An 18,232-nucleotide genomic window follows, 5' to 3' on the forward strand; every position below is an offset into this window, starting at 1 on the left:
AGTTCCAAGCCTCGGCCGTGGGCAGGAATGTCCATGTCCTGTCCAGCCTGGACTTGAACACTTCAGTTGGCTGGATAAGGAAATGTATTCCCTTTGTGGCAGAATGTACAGATACAGCATTATGCTGTAAAAACAATGTCTAGACAGGAAGAGAGGAGGGGAGACTTGGAAAAATGACCCTCAGAATGTCAACATCATAATTAACTGCGATGAGACAAAGGGAACTCAGCCGATATCCTCCTGCACTGACTTGCTCTGTGGCACGTTGGAGTATGAACAAATGTCTTGTTTTCCTTTAGAAATTCAGGAGGTGTTGCCAGTCCTGCATTAGGCCCAGCATTCCCCGGAGGAACAGCCGCTCCTGAGAGAGAGACACAGCGCACAGGCTAGGTTTGCCATGAGGGCGGAACTCTTCGAGAAAAGCAACCGCATCTGCAAAAGGTTAAAAAGAAATTGTTTAAAAGCACTTCCCATAGAAAGAGGGGGAAAAAAAAAATTAAGCGTCTCCTTCGAGCCGGAATCGAACCAGCGACCTAAGGATTCCCGTGGGGCGCTACCGCTACAGTCCTCCGCTCTACCAGCTGAGCTATCGAAGGGACCTGCCACTCACCCCGCGGTGGCGCAGCAAGACCGTAGCCGGCCGGCCTTGCGCATGCGCAACACGCACAGCCGTCGGGCGGGCCTTAAGGCCAGTGGCGGGGGTGAATGCCGGGAGCGCCCCCTGCCGGAGGGGCGGGGCGGGGCCCGGGCCGGGGGGGCGCCCGAGGCTGTGCGGGGCACGCGGCGCCCGCGCTCTCAGTATAGAGTACGGCCGGTAAGACTAGCGCCTGTGCGGGGCCAGTGGCGCAATGGATAACGCGTCTGACTACGGATCAGAAGATTGTAGGTTCGACTCCTGCCTGGCTCGCATCTGTTTTTTTTTTCCGTTCTCGGCCCTGGTCGCACCGTGAAGGGATCATGGCTTTCCGTCTGATCTCACCGTCCTGTCTTCTTACATTCGTCTTCTTTTCTTCTCTTCTTTTTCCCCATCCCCATCTGATCTTATCATCCTGACTTCATGAGGAACTGGAGAGACAGGACATGGAGTAACAGGTACAAAGTGAGAGGGGAAATTTAGATCAGAGATTAAGAAGAAATTCTTTGCTGAGAGGGTGGTGAGACACTGGAACAGGTTTCCCAGGGAAGTTGTGGGATCCCAGCTGTGGTAGTGTTCAGGATCAGGCAGGATAAAGCCTGAACAAGGCAGGCATGGCCTAGTGGGAGTGTCCCTGTCCCTGACACGCAGCTTAGGATTGAATGATCTGTAAGGTCCCTTCCAACCCCTAAAATTCTATTATTCAACCCAATTTGTCTGCCTGGTAGTGCTGTGTTTCCCAAAGAAAAACACCACTGTAGGCTTACTTTTCTTTTTTTTTTTTTTTTTTTTTCTCTCAAATTAACCCAGGTAAGACCATTACGTTACATGGGGGAGGAACTTTGGGGCCCTGGAGAGGAGCACTGTACTCCACCCTGGCCCCACACTCTTTGGTTACCCCACAGACAACATCAAAGAAAACAACCAGGAGCTCTCTGAAAGCTCTCTAAAAGCTATGCTCCTCTGATTAGGATTGTTTATGTTCTAACTATCTCTTAATCTTCAGAAGTGCAAGAACATCCTTGTTCTGTAGTTGCATGAAAAGTGTGTGATTTTGCAACAAAACCCGAATATTTTTCATTTACATAAAGGCTATGCAGTGTATAAAGAAGAGCTGGCAAGCAGGAGAGTGGAGGAAGGCATTCCCAATGATTAGATTTGCCAGCATGCAGTAGCTTCAGAGTTGCTCCAGAGTTATAAAATCACAGAATGGTTTGGGTTGAAAGGGACCTTTAAAGGTCACCGACTTCCAACCTTCCTGCACTGAGGTGGGTGGGTATCTCCAGCTCAGTCAGCTTGCTCAGGGGGCCAGACTTTGGATGTTTTCAGGGACGGGGCATTCACCACCTCTCCGGGCAACTTCTTTCAGTTCAAAGCCATTAGCCCTTGTCCCGTTACTACTGTCTATGGAAAAAGTCCCTCTCCCGCTCTGTTGGAACTCCTTTAGGTACTGGAAGGTGCTCTGAGGTCTCCCAGGATGTCTCTAGGCTGAACAACCCCAATTCACTCAGTCTGCCTTCACAGGAGAGCTGTTTCTGTCCTCTCATTACTTTGTGCCCCTCCTCTGGACCCGCTTCATCAGCTCCATGTCTTTCCTGTGTTGAGGCCCTGGACGGAACTGGACGCAGCAGTGTGTAGATACAGATTTCCCAAAAGAAGCGTTTCAGGGTGGAATGAATAACCGGGGTAACCCATGAGTGCTGCCAACACTTGTAAGCGATGTGTGCGCGTTGCTGTGAAGGGCCCCGCTTTTGCTTCACGACACACGGCTGCGCTAAAGAGTATGCGGCTCAGGCAAGGAGTCCAAGCTCCATACTCCCTGTACCGAGTGAGAGGAGCTGGCCATTACCGCCTTTGCCGCCTCACGGTGCCCCAGCCCGCCCACCGAGCCCCTTCCCGCCTCTCGCCCCCTCAGCGCCGGCGCCGCCCGGAGCATGCGCAGAGCCGCGCGCGGGGCGGGGCGGCGGCTTGTGCGGCCGCTGGGGGGCGGCGAACGTGTCCCTTCGATAGCTCAGCTGGTAGAGCGGAGGACTGTAGCGGTAGCGCCCCACGGGAATCCTTAGGTCGCTGGTTCGATTCCGGCTCGAAGGAGACGCTTCACTTTTTTTCTGGGATCAGGGCGGCCTCGCTCCCGCTCAGGAAGATTCTCCTAGAGCCATTTACAAGCACGTGTGATACGCAAACAATTCAGTTTTGTTTTGTTTTGGTTTTTTCTCCTGAGGGGAAACAAAAAAAACCAACCAACCGAACAAAAAAAACCCACCACCAAACCAAAACAAATCAAACCAAAAAACCCCAAAACAAAACAAACAAACAAAAAAAACAAAAACAAACAAACAGAAAAAAATAAAACCACACAAAGAGGTGGCAGCCCTGCAGTAAATACTGAAATATGTGTTGCACTGATGCTTTTGGAAGTGCTTTGTTGTTTTTCATAATAATATTAGTTATTATGCTTAATAAAGCTAGAATTAGCTTTATTATTATTATTATTACTATTTAGTGAGTTTTAATAAATAATATATTTTCATAATCAGTGAATTGTTAGGATTGGACAGGACCTCTTGGAGACCCGCCTGCTGAGGTAGAGTCACCTAGAGCAGGTCACACAGGAAGAGGTCCAGGTGGATTTTGAATGTCTCCAGAGAGGGAGATGAATGTCCATTACCTCCCTAGACAGCCTGTTCCAGTGCTCTGGCACCCTCAATGAAGGGAAGCTCTTCCTCATGTTAAGCTGGAATTTCTGGTGCTTTAGTTTATGGCCATTGCTCCTTTTCCTATCACTGGGCACTGCTGAAAGGAATCTGGCACCATCCTCATGTTATCCACCTTTGAGATACTTACATGACTGAATGAAATCCCTTCTCAATTTAACAATATATGTTTGGCATTCTACTAGGTGAAGCCAAAAACAATTAAGCATTTTTAGTTCAGTTTTAGCTAGTTTTGTTAGGTCTTCTTTCCCATGGTGATCCTTAGTGTTCCGCTCTGGACAGTCTCTCCTTATTTTGCATGTTGCTTTATGTGATGCCAACAATCTGCACTAACTGGGCATTCTGTGAGGGCAGATAATCCTTATAAATGAGGGCTGTGAGCACCCTGCCTGATAGGAGTGGATAAAAGTCCTCCACCATCTCTTAAGGTGCCAGATGTGATGTTTGGCCCTTTGGATGTGCCAAAAAGAGTGGCATGGGATGTTCTAGCAGAATGTGGAGCAGAGGGAGAGGGGTCATAGAGGTCCTTACACAGACATGGGCTTGCTTAGGACATAGTTAATATGAAAGCCAGCACTCATACTCAGCTTTTTTCTCTCCTGTGTTCTATTGTTTCCTTTTCAAGTCTTCTTTTCCATTACAGGTGCTATGTGGGGTGCAGAAAAGCATGCTTGGCAACAGCTCCTGGCTTGGAGAGAGTAAACGTGTCTGAAAGTGTCCAAATCTGTCTGCATAGCAGGGGGAGAATGGAAGTGAAGTTTTCTCCTTCAACAGAACCCCGAGTGAGTCTTCTCTCTGTGTGGGAGTGTTTCTCTGGGATAGATTTCAGATATGAGAGCAAGGAAGACCCACTCTCTGTGGGAATATAGTACAAGCAAGATTATCAGCATGGAAACAGATTTATGAAGCTGAGCAGGACTCAGACCTGCACATTGCTTCTCTTTGTGCATTACATCCCTGGCCCCAGATACCTCTTTATTAATTAGTATGGTTTTGTGCATCTGTATGGACACACATAGGGACACAAACAACCTTTTTTCCCTTTTCTTCCAGCAAGATGCAGTGTATCCCTCTCAGGAGCTGTCCCATGAGGAACCCAGGCATAAAAACCTACCTTTTGGGGAACAGAGGTATCTCAGTGCACACAAATTGAGGAAAGACATCCATTTCCTTAGCTGTCTGTTATCTACACAACTTCATGCTCACTAGCAGTCAAATCTGAATCCGCAATCCAAAGGCACATTCCTGTGCCATTCCGTGGGACGGAGAACAGACTCTATCTAGGGCCAAAGATTTTATTCCCAAGATTCACCCCTTCCTATATAAAGTTCTTTAAACTCCTTTGTTCCTTTTCACTGATTCAGTGTCAATTCTTTTCTCCTAAAGGATAACTCACAAAATAAAAGCACACAGAGACTTTCTTCAAGAGAAGGGATCATCTCCTTTATCCCTCTGTCCCCATCTCTAAGATATGTTTTCTCTCCCACCCACTCAGAAAGAATTGACATGCATGCATTTCTGTGTAAGAGTGTAATACACCTGAGGGAGAATGAAAGCCAGGAAAGAAAAAAAAAAAAAACAAAACCTCAAAAACAAAATGTCCTGGTCTCAGGACTTACTTTATGCTAAGCAACTATTCTGCCTCTTGAGCTATGGCCTGTTACATTCATGTGACTGCTTGGCTCAGCTTCCCATTCTTCTAGGACATGTTCATGGACCTAAAGGTACTAAATGTTTTTCACTACAGTAGCAAACTATTCATTGCTTGCTTGATAGTGTAACTTGTGAAATACTTCATATTGGTGCAAGTCACCTGCAAGTGTATAATTATTTTTGTATCTGGTCTCCAGCAAGGGCCAATAACGAGTAGTGTGTACAGTCTATTCAGTTGTTTGTATCACTTAATAATGAAAGATGCCAGAGATTATAAAAACCCCAATCATACAATATTTCACCCTGATACACAGAGTTGGTTACCAGAGAAGGGTACTTCAGGCAAACAAGGGATGAAGGGCTTTTAAATACAGGAGTACAGGGGGGACACCTGCTGCAACAGAAATGAAATTTTCAGGCCCTGTCTTGTAAGAAAATATTTGTTTGTATTTCAAACAAAAGCTGTCCCTTTTGCTGGAGAAAGGGAAAACAGAATAAATCTCATGGGAGTATGAGAGTAAAAAGTTTCAGTCTGCCTGAAGGATTTTAAAGGAGAGATGGTGAAAATATTCCTGCACAACAAGGTGCTTCCTGATGGACACAGTTTGAGATATGTGGCACATGCATAGGCAAGATGTTCTGCTGATTGCAAAGGTGGAAAACCACTGGAAACAAGAGAGCACTTTCCTGATTTTGTTAGTACCTCAAACTTTATTGTTCCTTTACTGAGGTACTCTTTGCCAGTGTATCTATTTTGAATATTCTAAACACATGCTTCCTTTTGTATCTACTCTTCATCTGACCTAAGTGGGATTTTAGGGTCACACAGCTATCACTCAGCCATCAGCAGCTCTCTCAGCACACATCATGGGCACTTAGACATGATTTTTATCTCCTCGGGACATTCCCCTGTCCCATTTCAGCAGGAAGAGTTGGATAAATGAGCATCCTCCAGGATCAGTCCCAAGCTGGAGCATGACAGTGGAAAACTGAAAGATGCTGGGAAAAGACTTGAATATTTGAAGTTCCCAGTGGGGTTGGGAAAGACCCATATTATAAAATCTTTTCAAAAATAAGTATGTTCAGAGGTGGAGTTGACAATTGAAAACTCTCAAGGATGCTGAGCAGGATGTGTGCATAACGACATAAGGGAACACAAATCCACATCTCCAGCTTCTGGACCGTTTGTTTCTTTGTTTTTAATTACCCAAGCTTCCCAGTTTTCCACCCACCTTTGCACGGGGGGGTGAGTGGGAACCTCGGGAAAGATCAGAGTTAGGAAGGCAAAGAATATTAAAACTGAAAAGAACGAGCCAGGTAGGAGTCGAACCTACAATCTTCTGATCCGTAGTCAGACGCGTTATCCATTGCGCCACTGGCCCCCAGCGGTTGATAGGGCCATATGCAGATGGTCCTGTGTCTTTCCCTAGAGACCCCCCAGAGATATTCCTTCTGTGTTCAGCACCACCAAAATGCAGAGGTTGCACAGTGGAAACCCCAATATGTGTGTCGAAGCTCCATATCTGATATTGCTTCACTGTGATGAAGAGCTTTGCAAGTGCAAGCTGAGAATAAGTCCCTTTGTGTCGCTGCTGCAATATCTATGCTGAAAGGAAAATGGGAAAAACATCACAATATAATCCAGTTCCCAAATTGTGGCAGATGTGTCATGCCCCTTCACTCATAAACCCTGTTGTCTCCCTGCCCCTAGCAGCCATTTGTGCCAGCAGAGCCTGCCTGTTCCCCTGGTATCTGGAAGAGGAATCCCAGCCAGTGGGAGAAGGAGGCAGAATCTGCTGCTTCCATGGTTCTGTAGCAGACAAGCCTTGCCTGGTCCTACCTCCGGGAAGGACCCCAGATCAGACAGACAGGGCCTGCAGGACTGGGACTGGCACAGAGCTGATCTGCTCTGAGGGATAAGGACATCTCTGAAGGCAGGCAGACAGCATCAGCCCCTCATCTTCCAGGCAGCCTCACGCCACTGTCACATCAATACACTCCCATGACAGCACACCTGACTCACGTCAGTACGCTGGTCCCTGCCTCAACCTCTGAATTGCTCTTGGTCTCTACCCCATATTTTTTTCTTACAGCTCAGCTGCCAGAGATGATGCTCTTTGAACTGTCCAAACAGGCTTTCCCTCTGAATTCATACAGAGCATCACGTTGGTGCTTCAGCAAAGGCAACTGTTGTCTCAGTGACTGTGGTCTTGGTCATTTGATATGTTCCTCAAAGGCCACGAGGTCACAGAACATGTTTTCCAGTTTTTACTTATCAGTCACATGCAAAATAGATTTTGCTTTTCCAAGAAGAGACGGGGATTTATGACATTTTGGATTCAGCTTCAGGACCTCTTACTGACACTTGCTGCCTGCTTTTCTGATCATTTTGCTTACCTTGTAGCAGTCAAATGTGTTGATCCATTGCTGATAGTAACTTGATGTCAGTGAGCTGCAAGCTTCCTTCCCATGGTAGCCTTTGAAGTTTGAGTTCTGGCATGACAGTTGTCCATTCAGGCTTTTATGAACAGGTCTGTACCAGAGAGAGCCAGGATACTGGAAAAAACTCTGCATATTCAGCTCCAGTTTGATTAAGCCAATGAAAACCAAACCAAAACAGTTAACCAGTGCTGTACATTAGGGAACTTGGGAAAGAACATGAATGGTGCTTTTTTCCATTCCTTAGAGGCAGGATGGGATTCATGCAACCTGCTGCCATGGAAAATTCTGGGAGCTGTTGGAGTCAGACATTAATTACCACAACCCTATTTGAACATGCATTGGTACTGTACCTTCCTGGCAGCAGTGATTTTGCCTGACTCCTGAGATAAGTGATGGCTTTTGGCTTGATTTGCTTGTGAGTGCTCCTTCAAGTCATGGACTATCTTGTGGGTAGAGATAGAACTGAAGGTATTATGTTCTGGATAGTAATAAGGAAGTTGAGGATAAAGTTTGAAAGGAGGGTGAGCCAGTTTGACAGCTCTTTGGTCTAAATTAAGGAGGTCCCACTTCTCCTCCTCTCCTCTGCACTGCTCTCAAGTACATAGCTTCCCTTGTCCTAGTTATAGCTGTCTGTGGGCACCCCAGACAACTGAATCAGCTTGATAATCCAACAAGGTGGGTAATTTTCCAATGGTCAGTGAAGTGAATTAGCTCAGATGGTGCTAATGGGAGGGGGGGCAGACCTTGCAGTCAGGGGCATCACAAGGTAGTTGAGAGGCCCAGGCTGCCCTATCCTGCTGGCCAGGGCAGCTCAGCCTCTTGGAGGTGCTTGCCAAACTGCAGCATGGAGGAGGAGTGTTGTGATGAGGTAATGAAGAAAATGGCGTGGAGTGCGAGCAAGGAGTGAGAAGTGGGGAACGTACTCAGTAGGTGAGAGGTAGAGCCACTGTCTGTGTCCACAGAGAGACCTTTAGACCTGTTATTTCCAATCTCTCTCCATTTTTATCTTTGCTCACTTTACTTTGTGCAGGTGCAAATAAGGTGGGTAATGAAGATGAGGCCAAAACCTTCCTGACTGCATCAGGCTGGTGCAGGGGGATAAACTGGGAGGAGCAGATCCTTCATAAGCAGAGACTTGCAAATAGCTTCTGTCTTGGAAATGGATGTTTTTCCCCTGAATGAACCAGAAAAAACAAAAAGTGAATGAAAGGAGGTGAGCACGTCCAAATGGGTGGTGGGTGTATAACAACAGGAAGGGTGTAACTGCAAACAAGAGTTTGCAGGGGTGGAGGTAGTGCCTTTTTCTGCTTGGGCATCTTGGACTCACACCTATTCCTCCAGTTGGCAGCCAGAGGGATGATCCACTGCATGCCCAGGCCAGGCAGGATAGAGGGCTTCCATGTAAGAGCTCAGAGATCCCAGGGATGCTACCCCTCCCTGTGGTGGGATGAAGAATTATGTTAGAGAAGGATAGCCTCTCGGATTTCTGCTTAGTTCCAACAGAATTTCTCTGAGCAAACAAGGCTGCTCTGTTTTGCCTAGAGCAGCATGTACTGCATTCCAAAACAGCTGCATTTGTGGTGTCTGGCAATTCAGAAAGCAGGACCCAGTGAGATGGGCCCTGCTTGAACCATAGAGAGAGCTGCAACCAAGATTAATGGTTTGAGACAAAGCCTTGGTCAAGTAGCAAACAATCCAAATGCCTGGAGAAATCAGGAGCCAGAGCTGGGAATTCAGGCTAGTGGACCAATAAGGGAGTGAATACATATAAGAGTTAGAAATGAGAATGGGTAATACATCTCTAGAAGACACTTCTTGCCTCTCTATTGTCTGGGGGAGAGCATGGGGGCTGCAGCTGAAGGAAGGGACATTGCTTTAGATATTTGCACATAATGCTGTGGATATCATGGAGAACAAGCTGGCAACCCAGAGTGCTGGTAAGATGCCCCAAGCTCTACGTGGAGTTTTACCACATCCTTTGGCAAGGAACAAGTCATTAGTATCCAATTACACTGAAATCATGCTTAATGCAAGACAGGTTAAGACAAAAAGACAATAAAAACATATACTCACAGTTGCCAAGACAGATAAACTTATAAAAGAGGTAGGTGGGGAAATGAGAGAAAACCAGGCTTCAGTTACTGGCTTTGAAGATTAAATCAGCGTGACTATTCCCTCATATCCAGGCATTTTGCTGCAGGCCCTCCTGACATAGAAAGGAGCAGACAGCCTACCTTCCTCCACACCTTATGCCTCAGGCTGTGCTGACCAAGAAACTTTTCCTTGTGGGGGCACAAAGCACTTCTCATGTTCTAAAAAATTTTCCGCTAAACCCCCAAATTCTTCCAATCCTGCAAATTTCACTAATTTGGTATAGAGGTCTTCCTATTTCTTCCCTATTCAAGTGACAGGATGGCCTTTCCTCTTGGCAAAAATAAGAATGATTTCATTCTTTTAGCATTACCTGGCCAGCTAACAATACCTTGGCTCCAGTGCTAAGCCTGAGTGCTTGTCATGGGAAAGGCACTGACTTGATGTCTCAATGCCATCTTTTTTTATTTATTTTTTATTTTCTTTTTCTCCTTTTATTTTTTTCTTCTGTAATAATGTAAGCATCTCTTCTTTTCCCTGCCTGCTATCCTTATTCTGGTGGGCATACAGCAAAGTGTGTGAGTCTAGTCAGCCTTGGTTTGGAGGGGATGTGTTGCTTCAAGCTAGTGCTGGGAATAGAAGGGGAGCAGTCCCTGCCTGCTCAAGCAGAGGCTGTTCCCTGGCTGATAAGACTTGTCTTTTCAGAGAGAGGGCCAGACAGTTCACCTCTTCATGGAAGACAATAAAGGAGATGAAGATTGATGTGGGAAGGATGAGAAGCAGGTTGCTGTGGTGCTGCAAAGTAGCAGAGGAGGTGGAAGCATTGTGCTGGGCTTAAGAAATAATTTTTAAAGGATTTGTTCAATGCAGATGACATCCTGGGACTTATGCACACACAGTCTCCTTCCTTATCCTCTTGTGTCTTTTTCTCTTTGCATCTTCCATTTCCCTCAGCAAACATTCTTCTGCCAGTCTTACAAAGTGGCCTCACACAGGGACCACACAGGGCCAGGTGGCAGCACAGTTTCCTCCCTAAACTGGAAGGAAATGGTTCAGCACCTTTCTGCCCTTCTGCATGGCTCCTGCAGCATTTGGGGTGGAGGGAGGAGTGGGGACAACACCAGGCTTGGATCAGAGACAAGAAGCTCTCCTGTCTCCCACATGCTGGACACTCTTCCCCAAGAAAGCTGTAAAACGAGGGAAAGGCTGAAAATGAGAACACCAGGATGAAGAAAGGTGGAGTTTTCTGCTCTCCCCATTGGCTCCTTGAGAAGCTCTGTTTTTCAATTTCCATCTCCATGTATCTTGTGAGGTCCGGTGTAAAGAATATTTCATATGGGAACATGTTAACAAGTCACCAGAGAAAGGATGAAAGAGTTGGCACCTTCTTCCTGCCTGACTGGATGACACCTGGGTTGTTAAAGAAACATATTTCCCTGAAAGGGTACGATGGATGGCTTTAGTTCTGAGAATGAGCATCCTGTCTGGACACATTCCAGGAGCTCAAGGAACTAGCTATGAGACCTGACGTATCAGGACTTCCCCAGTGAATGCAACCTGAGACATTGCATGCAGAGGAGGCTTCTAAGGAAGCATTGCCCCTTCTCAGGAATATCACCTGAATACCTGATGATGGGTCTTGCCAATTTAGATCAGCAAGGATAGGAAGCTGTATAGTCTTTTTAAGTATTACATAAATATAATGTTTTGGATGGATATTAATGGATTTGTCATGAATTATTTTATTTCCATGACAAATGCATTAATATCCATCCAAAATAGATTATATTATTATTTTATTTCCATTCTTACTTCATCTCTTCTGGATTAAGTGGGATTTCAGTGTTACTGATTGCCTGCTGACATTGCTAGCTGAAGGTGACAGTGAACTGTTACCCTGTGGCCACCTTGCTCACGTCAGGCTCCTTGCCATGTTCTCTGGCATGCTAAAGGTTAGTGATAGCCCATTTTGGCTGCAGGAATGAGGTCCCTGGTGAGTACCTCTGATGAAGGTTAGGGATGGCAGAGGCATCCTCTGCTGACAAAAGCAGCTGTGGACACTGGTGTGGAATGGGACAAAGGCTCTGGGCATGACTCCTGAGGTTCCTCAATGTGTCTGTCAGGGGTCCAGTAAGAAGTTTAGTGATGAGTAGAAATCTTCCTCCCCCTGCCAAAATCCCCTGTCCTTTGAGCTGTAATTAGAACCAGTGACTGAGGATTACTCTGAAAGCACTGCAGCCTTCTACCTTGGGAGCTGATCTATCAAAAGATGAGAGATGCAGTCTTGAGAGAAACTCCCAGCAGGATCTCACAGGAGCCCCAGTCCCAGCAGCACAATGGCAAGTAGCAGATGCATCACTGTGGGATAAGGGGAACCAAGGCCTAAAAGGCTCCTTGAATACAAATTTCTGCACAAAACAATGCTGCTGCAAAGCTGTCAGCTTGTTGTGAAGTGCTTCATAGCACTGATTAGGGATGGAAATAGCACCAAGGCCATACTACGTGGGTTACTGGAAGAGATGTGATTTGTAGTCTACTCTTACATAAATCTATTATCATCCACTTCATGTTTGCATTATAGGCTTTAGAATTATCAGAAGCATCAGAACAAGGCCGTGTACTGCTCCAGCTTGTCACCTCTTACCGAAGGATTATCTGAAGTAAGATTGTCTGCACACCTACAACAGGATAGAGATGAAGGGAGCTGACCCCACAGCATTATAAAAAGAGCAACACGAGTGACATGAGGAAGCAGATCCATCAGAGGCTCTGTCTTTACATCACCTCTCCTTGTTTGCAGGCTTCATTAGCAGTGTAGCTCTAAATGCTGTGACAGTGGAAATGCACAGCAGCTCTGGCACTGATCCTATGCTCTGCTTTGCCACCACACCACACCCCAGCCCTCCCTGAGATGCCTGTTCTCTCCCCCACTTGCCTTCTCCTGATCCAAAGGGTGGCAGTGACGGGATGTGGGGTCAGTGGTGCCCTGTTTTCACAGCTTCTTGACCACAGTGGTGAGATAAAGAAGCACGTTCAGCTCACCTTACATCCAGGGCTGGAGCAGCCTCCCTCAGTGTTGGTGGCTGGGGTCACAGTAGGGTCACCCTCCAGGCTGATGACAAGCTCTGTTAGCTGCATCAGGGGGAGAATTTTGGAAAAAGAGAAAGACAGACAGCCCCAACTCTCTGTCTTCCACCCAGATCACTGTATCAGACTATTATGGTGCTGTCTATTGCCATGAACTATTGGTTTGTATTGCCCAATCCTGACTGCAAAGTGTAGAACTGTGAAGTGAGAGATGTGCATCCTCAGTCAGCATATTCTAAACACAAATCTTACTGCAAAGCTGCCCCCTCCATGGCAAGGTCAAGGCTTTTTAGGAGACACACAAAATCTGAGTTATTCTATGGTGAAAGGACTTGCTTTTTTTCCCTTGCACTCCCTAAACTCTGCCAGAATCAAAAGGGCTGACTCCCAGAGAACAGCCTGGTGTGGGGAGAGAGTGATGCAACACCACGTGTGTGGACATGGGCCGACGTGCTTGAGATTCTTCCTGAAGTGATAATTCAAAAGGACGTTAATGCAATAAACTGCTGCTTGGTACAATGAGCACAATGTCACAGTGGATGGCATTCCTGATCGTAGCTAAAATGCCTGTCTTGAAGGCTTTTCCAGTTGTCTTCGTTGCAAATGCCTGCATCTCACTCTCAAATGCTGTGCTCTCCTATGCTCACAAAAATATCATGAAGGAGTGGGTGAAAGAACCTGACTGGAAAATGGCCAAAAGGGAAACTTTCTCTTCTTATCTGACTTTCCAAAGGAAAAAAAAAAGGCACTAGTACTCAGGAATGAAGAGTCATGCTGGTTTTGCTATATGCCTTGAAAGCATTTGCAGGGCATGTAGCAAAAGGAAATAAAAGGGAAACAGAAGAATTTGAAAAAAAAAAAAAAAACAACAAAAAAAACCTAAGAACATTTGTTACCTCTGACACCAGTCACTTGATAAACAGACACTTCCTTGGTTCTGGTAGCAACTTACTGTGTGAAAACCTTCCTGCCCCCACACACAGTATTTTTCTTTAGCTGTACTATGGAAATACTTGACCCTTTATCTTCAAGCACTGAATCTCTATTCCATCCTGAAAGAATGACCCTCAAGATGGGAGTGGATGAGAACATTACCTAGACCATCCTGGGGAGCTGGGACAGAGTCTCTGTAGGTCTCTGATGTGGTATAAAGTTTGTGCTGGGTACAAACTTAAAATCAGTCTCTCCTTTGAGCTATGGACCTGAGCATTGTCCTGGAAAAAAAAAAAATCCACAGTTCTCTGCTCTGCCAGCTGAGCAGTGGAGAGCATACTGAAATAGCATCAAGAGTGGCTTATGTCAAGCAGACCAAGGCTAGGGAGAAACCTGACACTGGGATAGGGCTGCATCCCTGTGAAGTGATGAGCTGCTGCCAGCTGGGAAGCCTGAGCTGGATCTGTGCTGTGAAACACAAGTCCCTCTCTACTGAACATCCCTCTCCCTTCCTACTGATGGAGCTGGGGCCGCAGCAGTGGAGTTTGGAATGCTATGGCCTGTTAAGTCCAGAGCAGAAAACAAATCTGTCATCCAGTCAAAATTCTTAAAGCTCTGCACTACCCTTTTCAAAAAATTCTGGTATGCTTAGGAGCCCCCCTAACACTGCCCCTGCGATGGCACCTCTGTTCCTCTCCACTGCCATAGTACCAACTCCTGCACTCCAGAATCAAACATCCCTGTTATTCCACAAAATGCAGGATTCACCATTCCTACTTTTCTGCTAGTAGGGGAGACATCGAGCCATGATTTGCAAACAGGCTCTCATGGGATGCTGTAATAGCAAAGTGGAGAGGAAAGGGTCAGGGCTGCATTTGAAAAGCAGAGGGTTGTGTTAAAATAGTAAAGTACTTGGTTGCTTACTCTGCAAAAGGAAATGGGATTTTCCCACTTTTCTAACTGGTGTGCTCTCTCCTTTTTCTAACTGCTTTTGTTTTCCTTATATCCTTTCTTCATTCATGTCTCATTTGCACTGCAGGGTTTGTTTGGGGTGTGGAAAAGCAAGCCTGTTCCTGTTATCTGTGAAACTTGTCCCTAGCCCTGGAAAGGTCCTATTTTTAGGTAGACAGTAGTGCAGCACTATTCCTTTCCCACATGCAATACTTTATCCAGTCCTTTGGACATACTTGTATGCCTTGGCTGTGAAATATGGATCTCTTTCTAGCAGTGATGTGTGGAGGGGATAAGGGTTTGGGGAATCTCCGGGTTTGTAAAGTTGCATGTGGTTTGGGGAGATGCTTAACTCTTCATCTCATGTTTGTTATCCTGCATCCGGTCTTTGCAGACTCACTGATTTTGAGACTTTAGACAATACAGATAGCTGCAAGGAACATGAAAAATGCCTCATGTTAATCACCTTGCAGGGTCACCCTGTTTTCCTGAAGGGTATGGCCTGAACACATTTCACATCCTGATCTTGAGGACTCTGAGGAAAGCAGGACTCCCTTTGGGAGGGCTTTGTTTCTATGTCCCCTAAAGCTGGGTGACAGGTTCATGCTGGCTTGCTGGCGCTGCTGGAGGGCAGAAAGAAGCCAAAGGATCTTCTTTTTTCCAAGCAGACAGGTGGGGCAGTGACCTCATGTCTTGTTGTCACAATGATGGCAGAACCACAGCATGCAGGAATGAGTCTTTGATGCAGTTCGTCCACAGACTCTCCCTGTTTCGGGGTCTTTTAATCCAAATCTCTGAAGTTTGTCTGCTATGATTCTTGTTGGTACCACTGATTAACTTGGGACAGAAGTTGTTATCTAATTCATATGCCCTTTTATCCCATGTTTCTCCCAGTTTCCTGCAAATTGTGAAAGCTCCTTGAGAGTGGATAAGCTCAGAGAAGGCTGCTTTTGAGCGCAGTTCAGCTCAGGGCAGTGTCCATCCTCTATTAAAAAAAAAAGGGCAGACATCCTCCCTCTGTCTGGTCTTTGTAGCTTGTCCCTGAAATCTCATGTCCCATACATTTGATGTGCTCCCAGTGACTCACTTGGAAATGCTTTGAGCTTTCCTCTTCTGCTGGGATTTCATATGTGCAAAAGAAACTTTCTGAAGATGTCATTATCTCCTGTGCTGGTCTTTGTTTTCCTGGAGATCTGAAATCAATCCTCAGACTGTTTTTAGAAGGTCTCCAAATACTGACCGCATATGGCCTGTCATCACATATGAGGTACACAAAGACAAGTATATATATATATAGATAGATAGATATGTGTTGAGTGGAAAAAATGTCAGTCTCAAAAGGCAACTGTTTTTGAAAGCACTTTTCGCTGTTGCAAAGGCTCTCTTTGGCTGCATAAATTGAGTCATACACAAGGGTAGTCTCAGTATTTAGCATGGAGTGTATATCAATCACAATAAAATCATGAAATGCAAAATATAATTTGCAGTTTGCACTTGTTTAGGTAGGAGGGCTTCATCTTATAGCTGGCTTGTCGGCTCAGTAAATTGTTGCCAATGTAAGTGAAATCTGAGCCTCTGCAACTTGCTGGCTTGTAGGAGGGAATGCCGGTGCTTGCCACCTGGGCACAGTAAATGGGCACAGACAAAAGGTGGGATTGATTGAGAACCTCCCCTAGCCTCCCTGAGGGATGCTTGGCTAAAATTGCAACTCTTTTCAGCCAGAACAAGAAGCAGATTTAGCAGTATGGGAAGAGGGGAAGGATGCATCATCATTTTGCCCTAAGTCTCACATTTGGGTGAGCAGAATTGGAGATGGCAACCTCATTTTTGTTAGGATGTTGTATTGCTCAGGCACCCACCAGCTCTGTCCTCTTCCAGCAGCTGGGCTGTTGTGGAAAGTCTGCAGGTGAGTCCCACCAGCCTCAGGAGTGTGAGGAGCTGCTGGAGGCAGCAGGGTGGGGGTGGGTGTTGATCCCTGCCCAAGGAATGATGGGCAGCTCCCATCTGGTTTGGGCAGCTGCCAGTGTAGAGGTCTGCCCACTCTTGGGCTGGGTGGTGGGGTGCTTGCTCACGCCCCAGGACAGGCAGAAGGTGGGGTGGCAGCAGGCCAGGGCCCTGTCACCCCATGGACCAGGATGCTTCTTACCACCCACCATGTCCAGGGCAGGGTGCCTGGACAAGGAGCCTGCTCCTTGCAGAGTGTTCTTTGTCTCTGCAGGCTCATTGGGGAAGCAAGTCATGTGAGAACATATTTTTGACAGCATCCTCTGGCCAAAATATGATTTTTCTCTTTGTTTTCCAGTCACGCGAGAGAGCCACAGGGCTGATTTTCTGAGTGACACACAAGAGCTTCACAACTCTGGTACAAGATAAGAGGTTGCAGAGGGGAATTCTGTGAATGCAAAACCCAGAGATGCCATTATGACATTGAAATCTGAACCTGGACATCACTCAACCTCTCTTTCCTCCTCCAAATCCCTCTCCTAAACCCAATGCTTTGCAGCCAGCTCTCCGGGTTCCAGGCCATCAGTCCACAGGCTGCAAGCTGTTATTCAGCTGCAAAATAGAGGAGTTAGAAGTAATGTCTGTAAAAGCAAGCCTATATTTAGGAATTAGTGTTCTAGTTATGTCAACAAAGCCAGGTAACACCCTAGACAAGCAATACTGAGATTAAAAAAAAAAGATTTCTTCTTGTTGATGGCGGCAGATATCCAGATTTTCTGTCCAGGAGGAGTGTTAAAGAAAGTCCTCTTGCCCTTTGTTTGTCCCTTGAGAGGTGGCTTGACTTGGTGATTTTTAAGAGGTTGACAGCTATGTGTGCTGATGGTCTTCTCCTGCAGGAGTGGAAGGGGAGGAAGAGGAGGGGGACAGGGCTGCCAGGAAAAGACAGGAGGGTGCCAGGCTGTTTCTCAGGGCAAGTTCTTTGAAGCTTATCCTAAGTAGTCTCTGCTGAAGACCAGCTGCAGGATCTTCCTGTTTCTCCTCAGTGTCTTGAACTTGGCTCTCCTCTTCCTCCTTGTTGCAGAGTGGTCATACAATGTGTGGCTTTCCTGGCACTTCTCACCCTGCCTTTGCAAGTGTGGTCAAGCCTCTGCATTTCTTTACCTATAATTTATTGCTGTGGTTCATAGTACCTTGACAGAAAAACTTGTACTAATTTTTCACCTGTCTGGACTACATGTTCCTGCCAAAAAAATATTCCAGCTCAGGCCTGGTTTTAAAAGGTGGGTTTATCTTTGTTTTGTTGAGTCCTCATTTCGGTTGTGCTGTTTGTTATCTGTTCCATGTTAGCATGCTTCAGCACACAGAAAGGGGAAAACCAGCAGCACACTGTCCCTCACCTTGTTGCCACCAGATGTCCTCTGCAGAAGCATCAGATGTCCCACTCAGCCAGTTAACAGATGGTTTCTGGGGTTACTGTGGGTAGGTATAAACTCACCAGAATCACATCCCAGAGGCACATTACACCCTGAGAGGTGCCTCAGTTCATTCTCCAAAGGGCCAGCATGGCTATTTGGCATGCCATAAACACCCCCTTTCCTACATCACCATATACAGGTACTTTTGTGTGCTGACATTTCTAGACTTCAGCTTTTCCCTCCAGAATTCCTCTGTTTCTGCCTGTGCAGTAAGGTGGAAGTTCCTGCCCTGCTAGATGAGGATGGCTTTCATCATCTAATTCAGAGCCCCTTATTGAAGCAGGTTTTGCTGTGCAAGGAGTGGCTGA

This window comes from Zosterops lateralis (assembly GCF_965231275.1).
Source record: "Zosterops lateralis genome assembly, chromosome: 1".
NCBI classification, from domain to species: domain Eukaryota; kingdom Metazoa; phylum Chordata; class Aves; order Passeriformes; family Zosteropidae; genus Zosterops; species Zosterops lateralis.